The sequence below is a fragment of the Crinia signifera genome, chromosome 8 (genome assembly GCF_055691185.1).
Source record: "Crinia signifera chromosome 8, ASM5569118v1, whole genome shotgun sequence".
NCBI lineage: Eukaryota > Metazoa > Chordata > Amphibia > Anura > Myobatrachidae > Crinia > Crinia signifera.
The window spans coordinates 86,111,291-86,121,922 of record NC_139224.1 but is presented as its reverse complement, the minus strand read 5'-3'; positions in this window follow the sequence as shown (position 1 = coordinate 86,121,922).

Below are 10,632 nucleotides of genomic sequence, written 5' to 3'. Positions count from 1 at the left end.
TGCATCAACCAATCAGATGGTCTAATTTCCAAACTAATTTGCATAAGGAATTTATTTGCTCTCCATAACTTACTTAGGTCCTTCCTCACCCTAGTCTGATTGAAAACCTACAAAACCAGCCAAATATGGTTGATAACAAGAACATTCTTGACCAATTGGCTTCCTGGTTGAAGACTATTGCATGATGGTCCCATCAAAAGTAGTAAAATAGAAAACTGTTGGCTGACAGTACATAAACAAATCGGAATGGATTGTTTTGAATGAGTATTAATGATTGCCATTGTTGCCTTTGCCATCGATGTTGTTACATATCAGTGGTCATCCATTGTATTTGACTGACTGGCCTGTGGGCCAATCACAATATGGGGGCGGGGCTTCACTGGTGTCGTGGGTGGAGCTTTGCTCTGTGTACCAGGAAATAGTAAAACAAAACAAGTCGTTTTAACTAAACATTGATGTAAAAACTATTGAACATCGACCAGAACACATCGATGGTTTATAAACATCGATGGCCGATGGCCATCCCTAATGAGAATTGCATCAACCAATCAGATGGTCTAATTTCCAAACTAATTTGCATAAGGAATTTATTTGCTCTCCATAACTTACTTAGGTCCTTCCTCACCCTAGTCTGATTGAAAACCTACAAAACCAGCCAAAGATGGTTGATAACAAGAACATTCTTGACCAATTGGCTTCCTGGTTGAAGACTATTGCATGATGGTCCCATCAAAAGTAGTAAAATAGAAAACTGTTGACTGACAGTACATAAACCAATCGGAATGGATTGTTTTGAATGAGTATTAATGATGGCCATTGTTGCCTTTGCCATCGATGTTGTTACATATCAGTGGTCATCCATTGTATTTGACTGACTGGCCTGTGGGCCAATCAGAATATGGGGGCGGGGCTTCACTGGTGTCGTGGGTGGAGCTTTGCTCTGTGTACCAGGAAATAGCAAAACAAAACTAGTCGTTTTAACTAAACATTGATGTAAAAACTATTGAACATCGACCATAACCCATCGATGGTTTATAAACATCGATGGACGATGGCCATCCCTAATGAGAATTGCATCAACCAATCAGATGGTCTAATTTCCAAACTAATTTGCATAAGGAATTTATTTGCTCTCCATAACTTACTTAGGTCCTTCCTCACCATAGTCTGATTGAAAACCTACAAAACCAGCCAAAGATGGTTGATAACAAGAACATGCTTGACCAATTGGCTTCCTGGTTGAAGATTATTGCATGATGGTCCCATCAAAAGTAGTAAAATAGAAAACTGTTGGCTGACAGTACATAAACCAATCGGAATGGATTGTTTTAAATGAGTATTAATGATAGGCATTGTTGCCTTTGCCATCGATTTTACATATCAGTGGTCATCCATTGTATTTGACTGACTGGCCTGTGGGCCAATCAGAATATGGGGGTGGGGCTTCACTGGTGTCGTGGGTGGAGCTTTGCTCTGTGTACCAGGAAATAGCAAAACAAAACTAGTCGTTTTAACTAAACATTGATGTAAAAACTATTGAACATCGACCATAACCCATCGATGGTTTATAAGCATCGATGGCCGATGGCCATCCCTAATGAGAATTGCATCAACCAATCAGATGGTCTAATTTCCAAACTAATTTGCATAAGGAATTTATTTGCTCTCCATAACTTACTTAGGTCCTTCCTCACCCTAGTCTGATTGAAAACCTACAAAACCAGCCAAAGATGGTTGATAACAAGAACATTCTTGACCAATTGGCTTCCTGGTTGAAGATTATTGCATGATGGTCCCATCAAAAGTAGTAAAATAGAAAACTGTTGGCTGACAGTACATAAACCAATCGGAATGGATTGTTTTGAATGAGTATTAATGATGGCCATTGTTGCCTTTGCCATCGATTTTACATATCAGTGGTCATCCATTGTATTTGACTGACTGGCCTGTGGGCCAATCAGAATATGGGGGCAGGGCTTCACTGGTGTCGTGGGTGGAGCTTTGCTCTGTGTACCAGGAAATAGTAAAACAAAACTAGTCGTTTTAACTAAACATTGATGTAAAAACTATTGAACATCGACCATAACCCATCAATGGTTTATAAACATTGATGGCCGATGGCCGATGGCCATCCCTAATGAGAATTGCATCAACCAATCAGATGGTCTAATTTCCAAACTAATTTGCATACAGAATTTATTTGCTCTCCCTTAACTTACTTAGGTCCTTCCTCACCCTAGTCTGATTGAAAACCTACAAAACCAGCCAAAGATGGTTGATAACAAGAACATTCTTGACCAATTGGCTTCTTGGTTGAAGACTATTGCATGATGGTCCCATCAAAAGTAGTAAAATAGAAAACTGTTGACTGACAGTACATAAACCAATCGGAATGGATTGTTTTGAATGAGTATTAATGATGGCCATTGTTGCCTTTGCCATCGATGTTGTTACATATCAGTGGTCATCCATTGTATTTGACTGACTGGCCTGTGGGCCAATCAGAATATGGGGGCGGGGCTTCACTGGTGTCGTGGGTGGAGCTTTGCTCTGTGTACCAGGAAATAGCAAAACAAAACTAGTCGTTTTAACTAAACATTGATGTAAAAACTATTGAACATCGACCATAACCCATCGATGGTTTATAAACATCGATGGACGATGGCCATCCCTAATGAGAATTGCATCAACCAATCAGATGGTCTAATTTCCAAACTAATTTGCATAAGGAATTTATTTGCTCTCCATAACTTACTTAGGTCCTTCCTCACCATAGTCTGATTGAAAACCTACAAAACCAGCCAAAGATGGTTGATAACAAGAACATGCTTGACCAATTGGCTTCCTGGTTGAAGATTATTGCATGATGGTCCCATCAAAAGTAGTAAAATAGAAAACTGTTGGCTGACAGTACATAAACCAATCGGAATGGATTGTTTTAAATGAGTATTAATGATGGGCATTGTTGCCTTTGCCATCGATTTTACATATCAGTGGTCATCCATTGTATTTGACTGACTGGCCTGTGGGCCAATCAGAATATGGGGGCGGGGCTTCACTGGTGTCGTGGGTGGAGCTTTGCTCTGTGTACCAGGAAATAGCAAAACAAAACTAGTCGTTTTAACTAAACATTGATGTAAAAACTATTGAACATCGACCAGAACCCATCGATGGTTTATAAACATCGATGGCCGATGGCCATCCCTAATGAGAATTGCATCAACCAATCAGATGGTCTAATTTCCAAACTAATTTGCATAAGGAATTTATTTGCTCTCCATAACTTACTTAGGTCCTTCCTCACCCTAGTCTGATTGAAAACCTACAAAACCAGCCAAAGATGGTTGATAACAAGAACATTCTTGACCAATTGGCTTCCTGATTGAAGACTATTGCATGATGGTCCCGTCAAAAGTAGTAAAATAGAAAACTGTTGACTGACAGTACATAAACCAATCGGAATGGATTGTTTTGAATGAGTATTAATGATGGCCATTGTTGCCTTTGCCATCGATGTTGTTACATATCAGTGGTCATCCATTGTATTTGACTGACTGGCTTGTGGGCCAATCACAATATGGGGGCGGGGCTTCACTGGTGTCGTGGGTGGAGCTTTGCTCTGTGTACCAGGAAATAGTAAAACAAAACTAGTCGTTTTAACTAAACATTGATGTAAAAACTATTGAACATCGACCATAACCCATCGATGGTTTATAAACATCGATGGCCGATGGCCATCCCTAATGAGAATTGCATCAACCAATCAGATGGTCTAATTTCCAAACTAATTTGCATAAGGAATTTATTTGCTCTCCATAACTTACTTAGGTCCTTCCTCACCCTAGTCTGATTGAAAACCTACAAAACCAGCCAAATATGGTTGATAACAAGAACATTCTTGACCAATTGGCTTCCTGGTTGAAGACTATTGCATGATGGTCCCATCAAAAGTAGTAAAATAGAAAACTGTTGACTGACAGTACATAAACCAATCGGAATGGATTGTTTTGAATGAGTATTAATGATGGCCATTGTTGCCTTTGCCATCAGTGTTGTTACATATCAGTGGTCACCCATTGTATTTGACTGACTGGCCTGTGGGCCAATCAGAATATGGGGGCGGGGCTTCACTGTGTCATGGGTGGAGCTTTGCTCTGTGTACCAGGAAATAGCAAAACGAAACTAGTCGTTTTAACTAAACATTGATGTAAAAACTATTGAACATTGACCATAACCCATCGATGGTTTATAAACATCGATGGCCGATGGCCATCCCTAATGAGAATTGCATCAACCAATCAGATGGTCTAATTTCCAAACTAATTTGCATAAGGCATTTATTTGCTCTCCATAACTTACTTAGGTCCTTCCTCACCCTAGTCTGATTGAAAACCTACAAAACCAGCCAAAGATGGTTGATAACAAGAACATTCTTGACCAATTGGCTTCCTGGTTGAAGACTATTGCATGGTGGTCCCATCAAAAGTAGTAAAATAGAAAACTGTTGGCTGACAGTACATAAACAAATCGGAATGGATTGTTTTGAATGAGTATTAATGATGGCCATTGTTGCCTTTGCCATCGATGTTGTTACATATCAGTGGTCATCCATTGTATTTGACTGACTGGCCTGTGGGCCAATCAGAATATGGGGGCGGGGCTTCACTGGTGTCGTGGGTGGAGCTTTGCTCTGTGTACCAGGAAATAGCAAAACGAAACTAGTCGTTTTAACTAAACATTGATGTAAAAACTATTGAACATCGACCATAACCCATCGATGGTTTATAAACATCGATGGCCGATGGCCATCCCTAATGAGAATTGCATCAACCAATCAGATGGTCTAATTTCCAAACTAATTTGCATAAGGCATTTATTTGCTCTCCATAACTTACTTAGGTTCTTCCTCACCCTAGTCTGATTGAAAACCTACAAAACCAGCTAAAGATGGTTGATGACAAGAACATTCTTGACCAATTGGCTTCCTGGTTGAAGACTATTGCATGATGGTCCCATCAAAAGTAGTAAAATGGAAAACTGTTGGCTGACAGCATATAAACAAATCGGAATGGATTGTTTTGAATGAGTATTAATGATTGCCATTGTTGCCTTTGCCATCGATGTTGTTACATATCAGTGGTCATCCATTGTATTTGACTGACTGGCCTGTGGGCCAATCAGAATATGGGGGCGTGGCTTCACTGGTGTCGTGGGTGGAGCTTTGCTCTGTGTACCAGGAAATAGTAAAACAAAACTAGTCGTTTTAACTAAACATTGATGTAAAAACTATTGAACATCGACCATAACCCATCGATGGTTTATAAACATCGATGGCCGATGGCCATCCCTAATGAGAATTGCATCAACCAATCAGATGGTCTAATTTCCAAACTAATTTGCATAAGGAATTTATTTGCTCTCCATAACTTACTTAGGTCCTTCCTCACCCTAGTCTGATTGAAAACCTACAAAACCAGCCAAATATGGTTGATAACAAGAACATTCTTGACCAATTGGCTTCCTGGTTGAAGACTATTGCATGATGGTCCCATCAAAAGTAGTAAAATAGAAAACTGTTGACTGACAGTACATAAACCAATCGGAATGGATTGTTTTGAATGAGTATTAATGATGGCCATTGTTGCCTTTGCCATCAGTGTTGTTACATATCAGTGGTCACCCATTGTATTTGACTGACTGGCCTGTGGGCCAATCAGAATATGGGGGCGGGGCTTCACTGTGTCGTGGGTGGAGCTTTGCTCTGTGTACCAGGAAATAGCAAAACGAAACTAGTCGTTTTAACTAAACATTGATGTAAAAACTATTGAACATTGACCATAACCCATCGATGGTTTATAAACATCGATGGCCGATGGCCATCCCTAATGAGAATTGCATCAACCAATCAGATGGTCTAATTTCCAAACTAATTTGCATAAGGCATTTATTTGCTCTCCATAACTTACTTAGGTCCTTCCTCACCCTAGTCTGATTGAAAACCTACAAAACCAGCCAAAGATGGTTGATAACAAGAACATTCTTGACCAATTGGCTTCCTGGTTGAAGACTATTGCATGGTGGTCCCATCAAAAGTAGTAAAATAGAAAACTGTTGGCTGACAGTACATAAACAAATCGGAATGGATTGTTTTGAATGAGTATTAATGATGGCCATTGTTGCCTTTGCCATCGATGTTGTTACATATCAGTGGTCATCCATTGTATTTGACTGACTGGCCTGTGGGCCAATCAGAATATGGGGGCGGGGCTTCACTGGTGTCGTGGGTGGAGCTTTGCTCTGTGTACCAGGAAATAGCAAAACGAAACTAGTCGTTTTAACTAAACATTGATGTAAAAACTATTGAACATCGACCATAACCCATCGATGGTTTATAAACATCGATGGCCGATGGCCATCCCTAATGAGAATTGCATCAACCAATCAGATGGTCTAATTTCCAAACTAATTTGCATAAGGCATTTATTTGCTCTCCATAACTTACTTAGGTTCTTCCTCACCCTAGTCTGATTGAAAACCTACAAAACCAGCTAAAGATGGTTGATAACAAGAACATTCTTGACCAATTGGCTTCCTGGTTGAAGACTATTGCATGATGGTCCCATCAAAAGTAGTAAAATGGAAAACTGTTGGCTGACAGCACATAAACAAATCGGAATGGATTGTTTTGAATGAGTATTAATGATTGCCATTGTTGCCTTTGCCATCGATGTTGTTACATATCAGTGGTCATCCATTGTATTTGACTGACTGGCCTGTGGGCCAATCAGAATATGGGGGCGTGGCTTCACTGGTGTCGTGGGTGGAGCTTTGCTCTGTGTACCAGGAAATAGCAAAACAAAACTAGTCGTTTTAACTAAACATTGATGTAAAAACTATTGAACATCGACCATAACGCATCGATGGTTTATAAACATCGATGGTCGATGGCCATCCCTAATGAGAATTGCATCAACCAATCAGATGGTCTAATTTCCAAACTAATTTGCATAAGGAATTTATTTGCTCTCCATAACTTACTTAGGTCCTTCCTCACCCTAGTCTGATTGAAAACCTACAAAACCAGCCAAAGATGGTTGATAACAAGAACATTCTTGACCAATTGGCTTCCTGGTTGAAGACTATTGCATGATGGTCCCATCAAAAGTAGTAAAATAGAAAACTGTTGACTGACAGTACATAAACCAATCGGAATGGATTGTTTTGAATGAGTATTAATGATGGCCATTGTTGCCTTTGCCATCAGTGTTGTTACATATCAGTGGTCACCCATTGTATTTGACTGACTGGCCTGTGGGCCAATCAGAATATGGGGGCGGGGCTTCACTGTGTCGTGGGTGGAGCTTTGCTCTGTGTACCAGGAAATAGCAAAACAAAACTAGTCGTTTTAACTAAACATTGATGTAAAAACTATTGAACATCGACCAGAACCCATCGATGGTTTATAAACATCGATGGCCGATGGCCATCCCTAATGAGAATTGCATCAACCAATCAGATGGTCTAATTTCCAAACTAATTTGCATAAGGAATTTATTTGCTCTCCATAACTTACTTAGGTCCTTCCTCACCCTAGTCTGATTGAAAACCTACAAAACCAGCCAAAGATGGTTGATAACAAGAACATTCTTGACCAATTGGCTTCCTGATTGAAGACTATTGCATGATGGTCCCGTCAAAAGTAGTAAAATAGAAAACTGTTGACTGACAGTACATAAACCAATCGGAATGGATTGTTTTGAATGAGTATTAATGATTGCCATTGTTGCCTTTGCCATCGATGTTGTTACATATCAGTGGTCATCCATTGTATTTGACTGACTGGCCTGTGGGCCAATCACAATATGGGGGCGGGGCTTCACTGGTGTCGTGGGTGGAGCTTTGCTCTGTGTACCAGGAAATAGTAAAACAAAACAAGTCGTTTTAACTAAACATTGATGTAAAAACTATTGAACATCGACCAGAACACATCGATGGTTTATAAACATCGATGGCCGATGGCCATCCCTAATGAGAATTGCATCAACCAATCAGATGGTCTAATTTCCAAACTAATTTGCATAAGGAATTTATTTGCTCTCCATAACTTACTTAGGTCCTTCCTCACCCTAGTCTGATTGAAAACCTACAAAACCAGCCAAAGATGGTTGATAACAAGAACATTCTTGACCAATTGGCTTTCTGGTTGAAGACTATTGCATGATGGTCCCATCAAAAGTAGTAAAATAGAAAACTGTTGACTGACAGTACATAAACCAATCGGAATGGATTGTTTTGAATGAGTATTAATGATGGCCATTGTTGCCTTTGCCATCGATGTTGTTACATATCAGTGGTCATCCATTGTATTTGACTGACTGGCCTGTGGGCCAATCAGAATATGGGGGCGGGGCTTCACTGGTGTCGTGGGTGGAGCTTTGCTCTGTGTACCAGGAAATAGCAAAACAAAACTAGTCGTTTTAACTAAACATTGATGTAAAAACTATTGAACATCGACCATAACCCATCGATGGTTTATAAACATCGATGGACGATGGCCATCCCTAATGAGAATTGCATCAACCAATCAGATGGTCTAATTTCCAAACTAATTTGCATAAGGAATTTATTTGCTCTCCATAACTTACTTAGGTCCTTCCTCACCATAGTCTGATTGAAAACCTACAAAACCAGCCAAAGATGGTTGATAACAAGAACATGCTTGACCAATTGGCTTCCTGGTTGAAGATTATTGCATGATGGTCCCATCAAAAGTAGTAAAATAGAAAACTGTTGGCTGACAGTACATAAACCAATCGGAATGGATTGTTTTAAATGAGTATTAATGATGGGCATTGTTGCCTTTGCCATCGATTTTACATATCAGTGGTCATCCATTGTATTTGACTGACTGGCCTGTGGGCCAATCAGAATATGGGGGCGGGGCTTCACTGGTGTCGTGGGTGGAGCTTTGCTCTGTGTACCAGGAAATAGCAAAACAAAACTAGTCGTTTTAACTAAACATTGATGTAAAAACTATTGAACATCGACCATAACCCATCGATGGTTTATAAGCATCGATGGCCGATGGCCATCCCTAATGAGAATTGCATCAACCAATCAGATGGTCTAATTTCCAAACTAATTTGCATAAGGAATTTATTTGCTCTCCATAACTTACTTAGGTCCTTCCTCACCCTAGTCTGATTGAAAACCTACAAAACCAGCCAAAGATGGTTGATAACAAGAACATTCTTGACCAATTGGCTTCCTGGTTGAAGATTATTGCATGATGGTCCCATCAAAAGTAGTAAAATAGAAAACTGTTGGCTGACAGTACATAAACCAATCGGAATGGATTGTTTTGAATGAGTATTAATGATGGCCATTGTTGCCTTTGCCATCGATTTTACATATCAGTGGTCATCCATTGTATTTGACTGACTGGCCTGTGGGCCAATCAGAATATGGGGGCAGGGCTTCACTGGTGTCGTGGGTGGAGCTTTGCTCTGTGTACCAGGAAATAGTAAAACAGAACTAGTCGTTTTAACTAAACATTGATGTAAAAACTATTGAACATCGACCATAACCCATCAATGGTTTATAAACATTGATGGCCGATGGCCATCCCTAATGAGAATTGCATCAACCAATCAGATGGTCTAATTTCCAAACTAATTTGCATACAGAATTTATTTGCTCTCCATAACTTACTTAGGTCCTTCCTCACCCTAGTCTGATTGAAAACCTACAAAACCAGCCAAAGATGGTTGATAACAAGAACATTCTTGACCAATTGGCTTCTTGGTTGAAGACTATTGCATGATGGTCCCATCAAAAGTAGTAAAATAGAAAACTGTTGACTGACAGTACATAAACCAATCGGAATGGATTGTTTTGAATGAGTATTAATGATGGCCATTGTTGCCTTTGCCATCGATGTTGTTACATATCAGTGGTCATCCATTGTATTTGACTGACTGGCCTGTGGGCCAATCAGAATATGGGGGCGGGGCTTCACTGGTGTCGTGGGTGGAGCTTTGCTCTGTGTACCAGGAAATAGCAAAACAAAACTAGTCGTTTTAACTAAACATTGATGTAAAAACTATTGAACATCGACCATAACCCATCGATGTTTTATAAACATCGATGGCCGATGGCCATCCCTAATGAGAATTGCATCAACCAATCAGATGGTCTAATTTCCAAACTAATTTGCATAAGGCATTTATTTGCTCTCGATAACTTACTTAGGTCCTTCCTCACCCTAGTCTGATTGAAAACCTACAAAACCAGCCAAAGATGGTTGATAACAAGAACATTCTTGACCAATTGGCTTCCTGGTTGAAGACTATTGCATGGTGGTCCCATCAAAAGTAGTAAAATAGAAAACTGTTGGCTGACAGTACATAAACAAATCGGAATGGATTGTTTTGAATGAGTATTAATGATGGCCATTGTTGCCTTTGCCATCGATGTTGTTACATATCAGTGGTCATCCATTGTATTTGACTGACTGGCCTGTGGGCCAATCAGAATATGGGGGCGGGGCTTCACTGGTGTCGTGGGTGGAGCTTTGCTCTGTGTACCAGGAAATAGCAAAACGAAACTAGTCGTTTTAACTAAACTTTGATG